Genomic DNA, 7,436 nt, shown 5'->3' with positions numbered 1-7,436 from the left:
AGTCAGTTAAGCGTCCAACACTTGAATTCCGCTCAGGTCATGATCCCAAGGATTATGAGACAGAGGTCCAAGGCAGACTCAGCTCTTAGCATGAGGACTGCTTAAGATTCTCTCTCTCTCTCTCTCTCTCTCTCTCTCTCTCTGTGTGTGTGTGTCTCTCTCTGCCCCTCCCTTGCCCATGCTCTCTCTCTCTCTCTAAAATAAAATAAAAATTTTTTCTGTTGAGATAAAGCATCATTCTAGAATGAGCCACTCCGTTTTTTTCATACACTGAAGCTATTTAAATGTCACTCTCAACCTTTGCAGAATGGCTCATTTCAGAGTACTTCAGAGACCTTAGGCTTCCTTTAGGAATTCTACCTATATAGCGGTGCATTGTTCTTATTTTCCATCCAAATTATTTAGCCAAATCTATTTATGACTATGTCTCTGAGCCAGTGAAGTAAAATACTTCAAATATTCTACTTGAGATGTGATCTGTAATGTATACTCTCATACACTGTTAGTGGAGATATTTTTTTTTTAACGTTTATTTATTTTTGAGACAGAGAGAGACAGAGCATGAACAGGGGAGGGGCAGAGAGAGAGAGAGAGGGAGACACAGAATCTGAAGCAGGCTCCAGGCTCTGAGCTGTCAGCACAGAGCCCGACGCGGGGCTTGAACTCATGAACTGTAAGATCCTGACCTGAGCCGAAGTCGGATGCTTAACCGACCAAGCCACCCAGGCGCCCATGTTAGTGGAGATATAAATTGGCAGTAGCCCAACGTCAATTTGAAAACAACTACCAGATTTGAAATATGTATAACACATATTAATTTTATAATTAGAATTGTTTTTTAAAGAAGTAGCTTTTCCCAATTTAACCTTCAGGGTGAACGGGTACAGGGTCTCTGGGTTCAAGGACCTCATACTTTAAGGGTGAAGGAGAAAAGAATGATAACACCTGCTCTTTACTTACATAGAGCATATTTTTAAATATTGGGGTGTATTTTCATAATTTAAATATGAATTATAATCCACAGTTTTAACCCACACAGAAAGTGTGAGCAGTCTACAAAATTTTGAAATTGGCTTAATGCTACCTTTTTGATATTGAAAATAATTGTGTATTAAATGTAAATAAACCCTCAAACTAAGAATAAATGAGTTGTGGGGCGCCTGGGTGGCTCAGTCGGTTGAGCGTCCGACTTCAGCTCAGGTCGTGATCTCACAGCTAGTGAGTTCGAGCCCCGCGTCCGGCTCTCTGACGACAGCTCAGAGCCTGGAGCCTGCTTCGGATTCTGTGTCTTCCTCTCTCTGCCCCTCCTCCGCTCATGCTCTGTCTCTCTCTGTCTCAAAAATAAATAAACATTAAAAAAAAAATTTTAAGAATAAATGGGTTGTTGTACTATTCACAATATTTCTTTTCAAATTATTTTGTTTATTTTGTTTAATGTTTGTTCTTGAGGGAGAGAGAGAGAGAGACAGAGTGTGAGTGGGGGAGGGGCAGAAAGAGAGGGAGACACAGAATCTGAAACAGGCTCCAGGCTCTGAGCTGTCAGCACAGAGCCCGACATGGGCCTTGAACTCACAAGCCATGAGATCACGACCTGAGCTGAAGTCCAACGCTTAACCGACTGAGCCACCCAGGTGCCCCTTGTTTATTTTTTTAATGTTTATTTCTTTTCAGAGAGAGGAGTGTATGCACAAGCGAGGGAGGGGCAGAGAGAGAGGGAGAGAGAGAATCCCAGGCAGTCTCTGCAGTCATGAACTGTGAAATCATGACCTGAGCCAAAATCAAAAGTCCGACGCCACCCAGGCACCCTAACTTTGTTTTTTTTAAGTTTTATTAACTTAAGTAATCTCTGCACCTGATATGGAGCTCAAACTCATGACCCTGAGATCAAGAGTCACATGCTTCTCCGACCTAGTCAGCAAGACCCCTATTTTGTTTATTTTTGAATGGGTAATACATGTATATGATACAAAATTCAAATGTTACAAAAAGACTATAGAAAAGTCTCTCTCTCACCCTGGCCTCAGGACTTATAGTTCCTCTCCCCGGAGGCAACCACGGTTAGCAGTTCTTGGGTAGCTTTTCAGATATATTTTGTGAATGTATGGATACATTTCTTTCTCTTTTTTTCTGGCACAAAGAGTAGTTCATTCTATATGCTATTCTGCATGTATCTTAAGAATTAATTCTCAGCGGTGTTAGTGGCTGCGTTCAATTGCAAGGACGTAGCATTCTTCAAATAATCTTCTATTAATGGACATTGAAGTTGTTTCTGACCTTGTACAATTATAAACAACATAGCAGTCTATAACCTTGTGCATGTGCCATTTCTTTGTGTGTCGATATACATCTGCAAAAAAAAGAATTTCTAGAGGAGGAACCGTTGGGTTAAAGGATATGTGCAACTATAATTTTCAATAGATATTTCCCATTACTCTCCATGGAGATTGTACTGAATGACATTTCCACCAGAAATGTGCTTCTTTCCTCACTCTAGACAAAGCAATGTATGATCACATTTTTATTTTTGACAGTATGGTAGGTTTGAAAAAATGGTATCTCATTGTATTTTTACATTTTTCTAATTATGAGGAAGGGTGAACATCACTTAATGTGTTCAAGAACAACATTTACTTTCAAGATTAACTACATGGGGGCACCTGGGTGGCTCAATCGGTTCAGTGTCTGACTTTGGCTCAGGTCATGATCTCGCAGTTTGTGAGTTCGAGCCCCACGTCAGGCTCTGTGCTGACAGCTCGGAGCCTGGAGCCTGCTTTGGATTCTGTGTCTCCCTCTCTCTCTATTCCTCCTCGGCTTGCACTCTGTCTGTCTCTCTCTCTCTCTCTGTCTCAAAAATAAATAAATAAGTAAATATTTTTTAAAAAAGATTCATTACATAAAGAGTAGTCAATATTTCCTTCTAAATTTGATTAGATTTTCCCCCCCTCAGTGAAAAAAACCCCTCCCTTTGGGTTGCAACTTTATATTGTCTACCATTTAACTAACCTACTAAATAAATAAATAGATAAATAAACAAACAAATAAATAATAAATCACTACAACATCTTAGAATATAAAAGCAGGGTTTTTCTACCTTTCTGCAAGAATTCAAAAGTTTACGTTTGAATTTACAGCAAACATGGAAATTTTCACTCAAATTTTCTATTAGTAAGGTTGGAAATCCCCATAATATATAAATCCTTAATTTTAATTGTTTTTTATAACTCAGTGTCAAAATGCAAAACATATATACCTTAATGAAAAAAATGTTTTTTCTTTAAAACAATAGCTGCCCGTGGGTAATGGGTACTGAGGAGGGCATCTGTTGGGATGAGCACTGGGTGTTGTATGGAAACCAACTTGACGATAAATTTCATATTAATAAAAAATAAATAAATACATAAAAATTAAAAAATAAAACAATAGCTGCCGTATTATCCAGTAATGAATAAACAAACTCCGAAGACTAAGAAAATATTTCCTAATGAAAGCTTATCGTTAGGGACTTTCTTATATGATTATTGATAAGTACTGTAAATACAGTATAAAAATTTTTTTAAGATTTTATTTTTAAGGGGCACCTGGGTGGCTCAGCCGGTTAAGTATCCAACTTCAGCTCAGGTCATGATCTCATGGTCATGAGTTCGAGTCCAGCATTGGGCTCTCTGCTGTCAACGCAGCGTCCTCTTCAGATTCTCTGTTTTCCCCCCTCTCTCTGCCTCTCCTTCCACCTCTCTCTCCCTCTCAAAAATAAATAAGCATTAAAGAAAAAAGTGTTTATTTTTAAGTAATCTCTACACCCAATATGGGGCTCAAACTCACAAGCCTGCGATCAAGAGTCACATGCTCTACCGACTGAGCCAGCCAGGCGCCCCAAATACAGTATAAGTTTAAGGCAGCGTTCATAAATAGCATGTTTACATTGTTGCTAGTGTTCTGATACCAAAGTAAATAAATATTGTAGGGGCGCCTGGGTGGCTCAGTTGGTTAAGCATCCAACTTCGGCTCAGGCCACGATCTACAGTTCGTGAGTTCCAGCCCCACGTCGGGCTCTGTGCTGACCGCTCAGAGCCTGGAGTCTGATTCTGATTCTGTGTCTCCCCCTGTCTCTGACCCTCCCCCATTCATGCTCTGTCTCTCTCTCTCTCTCTCTCTGTCAAAAATAAATAAACATTACTAAATAAATAAATAAATAAATAAATATTGTAAATGGATATCAATTGTTTCTCTCTGTTCTGTGTCATTTCAAAGTCAACATTAAATTATCTGTCCATCATTGCTATAAAAGTGAATTTTACTCAATAATACCTAGCGCTTGAAATGTGTCAAAAATCTTGGGACTCTCCCAGTTTGTATTGATCATACGGAAATTAGTATCTTAGAGTTGTATCCAGAGTTCTTAAGTATCATTTCTTTGGAAAATTAGTCTGTCTTCTCCCTATTTCCCACCCACCCCATAAGCCTCACCCAGAGAAATAACTCTCTCAAGTTATAGATAGGGGATGCCTATTAATCAATCCGCTGGTCACTGGAGTGAAAGATGTCGCTGCCAGATCCTCTGATGCCCTGTATAGTGGCACAGACTTCTGGAATTGAAAGGGAGCCAGATCAAGGAGTCATTTAATCCAGACCTCTCTCTTCCTGCAAGGCTCTGCCTGAAACGTCTAAGACAGATGGTTTGTCCTTAAAATTCACCAGGGACAGAGATTCCACAATATTACTCTGGAGCCTTTTCTAATGTTTAATCACTATTTCTGTCAAGTCAGTTTAAGCTCTTTTCTGCTAGTTTTCCCTCTGCAGACGTGGAAAACAGTTGGTCAGCGACCTCTACATAATCACCTTTTCTGTGTGAAAAGACACTTGCCAAGGTGCCCTTCAGCCTTGTCTTTAAATTATATAGTTTATTTTCTATCCATTTGAATGGCAACATTTTAGCTCATCAATCATTTGGATTATGTTTCATTAAACTCTTCCCATTTGTTCTACATCACTCCTAACTTAGTATTATAATAAGCTCCTTAATTGTGATGTGTGTTTATAAATTTTAATCATTGTAGGACAAAATAACTACACTTTTACTTATTCACTAGGCAACTATTTTTTGAGTATTTTTTGCCAGCAAGAAAAAGATAGGCAAATCTCCTTCTCTCTTATAATATGTACTCTAATAGAAGAAATCAAGAGTAATTAAAAATGGATCTATAATATAACATTTTGATAAGAAAAAATTCTCCTCTAGTAATTAGAGAAAGGTCAGACTGCTGTGCTAGCGACCCAACAATAGCTAACTGGTTTGAAAAAGAGGTTTACTTCTTCTTTTTTTTAATTTTTTTTAACGTTTATTTATTTTTGAGACAGAGAGAGACAGAGCATGAACGGGGGAGGGGCAGAGAGAGAGGGAGACACAGAATCGGAAGCAGGCTCCAGGCTCTGAGCTGTCAGCACAGAGCCCGACGTGGGGCTCGAACTCGCGGACCGCGAGATCGTGACCTGAGCTGAAGTCGGACGCTTAACCGACTGAGCCACCCAGGTGCCCCGGAAGAGGTTTGCTTCTTACCTAACAGTCCAGTATGACTGCTTTGGGTCACCAACAACCTCGGCTCCGTGAAGTCATTCAGAGACCCCAGTCCTTCTACCATCTTCCATCATCAGACCTTAGGTCACTGTCATTCATTATCTTTATAGTATAAGCTGAGTCACTCTGAGTTCCAGGCAGCAGGGAGGAGAAGGACAATATGGGTGGAGCTAACCTCGGCTCAGAAGTGGCACACATCACTCACACTGTTTATTGAAGAGAACACAGCTGCAGGGCCACACTTGGCAAAGAAGGCTGGGAAATGTAGCCTAATGTACCTTGTAGGTAGCCTTCCGTGGGCTTCCATATTCTCTTCCATAGAAGAGAATAGATTTTAGGGGACCAGATAGAGTGTTGCAAACACTATCAACGTTTCTTCCCAATATCTGCAGATCCCTTTTTACCTCTTTGTGTGTTTCTGCTTCGAACAGCGAACAATGGGCTATTTTTTGGAAGATGCCCTGGGGAAACTGGATCTCACTGTACCAACACTGGAAAGTGCCTAGGAATTTACTTCTCCCCACCCAGCTTCACCCAAGAGGGACTGATAGGTGCAGGAGTATGAAAGACCCTCTCTTTTACCCTCTGGTCAAGACAATTCTGAGGCATGGCTTCATTCCAGAGCGCCCACGCAGGCACAAGTAAAGCTACCCTGTGAGTTGGCCTGACATTCATTCTTGCTTGGCTGTCTTCTCTTCCCTGTCCTGCTTTCCACATCCCCTTACTTGGTTCCCCCAGGAGTACTTTCTTAATAAGTCACTTGCATATGAATCCTCATCTGATGACCTGCTTCTAGGAAACCTGATAAAAGACACAAGGTGAAGGTTTAAAGGCGCTGGATCATTTTTAGTAGCTTCAAACGTAAGATCAAAAGGAGTATTTGGACAAGTATGAATGATTTAGATCGTACCTATCACTACTACTACGGAAAAACGAACTAAAGTGTGTATTTTTCTTGTTTTGCTAGGGTCACATTCACATATATAAATTTAGCTTTTGTGATGGGGATATCTACTACCTGTTCACAAAATGAATGCGTTTGGAGGTGCCTGGGTGGTTCATTCTATTAAACAGCCCGCTCTTGATTTTGGCTCAGGTCATGATCTCACATTTGATGTCATGGAGCCCCACTTAGGGCTCCATGTTGACAGGGGGGAGCCTACTTGGGATTCCTTCCCACGATCTCTCTCTGCCCCTCCCCTGCCCTCATCTCTCTCTCTCTCTCTCTCTCTCTCTTTCTCAAAATAAATAAGCTTAAAAAAAAAGTGAATGCTTTTGTATCTTAACTCTATATTGCCACAGTAAGCTTCGTAAGAGCGATCTTCTAATTGGATCTTTGAACATAAAGGGAGTACATTTAAGTGAATAGAGTCAATGGACAACAAATGTGCTCAGCGATACTCAGCCCCGGGGAAACCAACAGAAACAGCATTTCAGAACACAGGATGGTTAACTAAAACACTGAAGAGTGACATCTTTCTGTGGGCTAGATATATCACAAATAACTGTTTTGGACAAGCATACTGGGGGAACTGGAGAGAGGACTTTAGAAGGAACAATTGGCAGAGTGCCTGGGTGGCTCAGTCGGTTAAATGTCTGACTTTGGCTCAGATCATGATCTCATGGTTCGTGGATTCGAGTGTCAGTACAGAGCCCACTTGGGATCTTCTGTCCCCCTCTCTTTCTGCCCCCCTTCTCACTCTCTCTCAAAAAATAAACATTAGGGGGGCCTGGGTGGCTCAGTCGGTTGAGCATCCAACTTCGGCTCAGGTCATGATCTCATGGTCCATGAGTTCGAGCCCCGCGTCGGGCTCTGTGCTGACAGCTCAGAGCCTGGAGCCTGCTTCGGATTCTGTGTCTCCCT

Source organism: Lynx rufus, unplaced genomic scaffold (genome assembly GCF_022079265.1).
Source record: "Lynx rufus isolate CCGP_SWC_20201006 ecotype Redwood Valley unplaced genomic scaffold, mLynRuf1.p SCAF_2, whole genome shotgun sequence".
Taxonomy (NCBI): Eukaryota; Metazoa; Chordata; class Mammalia; order Carnivora; family Felidae; genus Lynx; species Lynx rufus.
Note: the sequence above shows the minus strand (reverse complement) of the source record.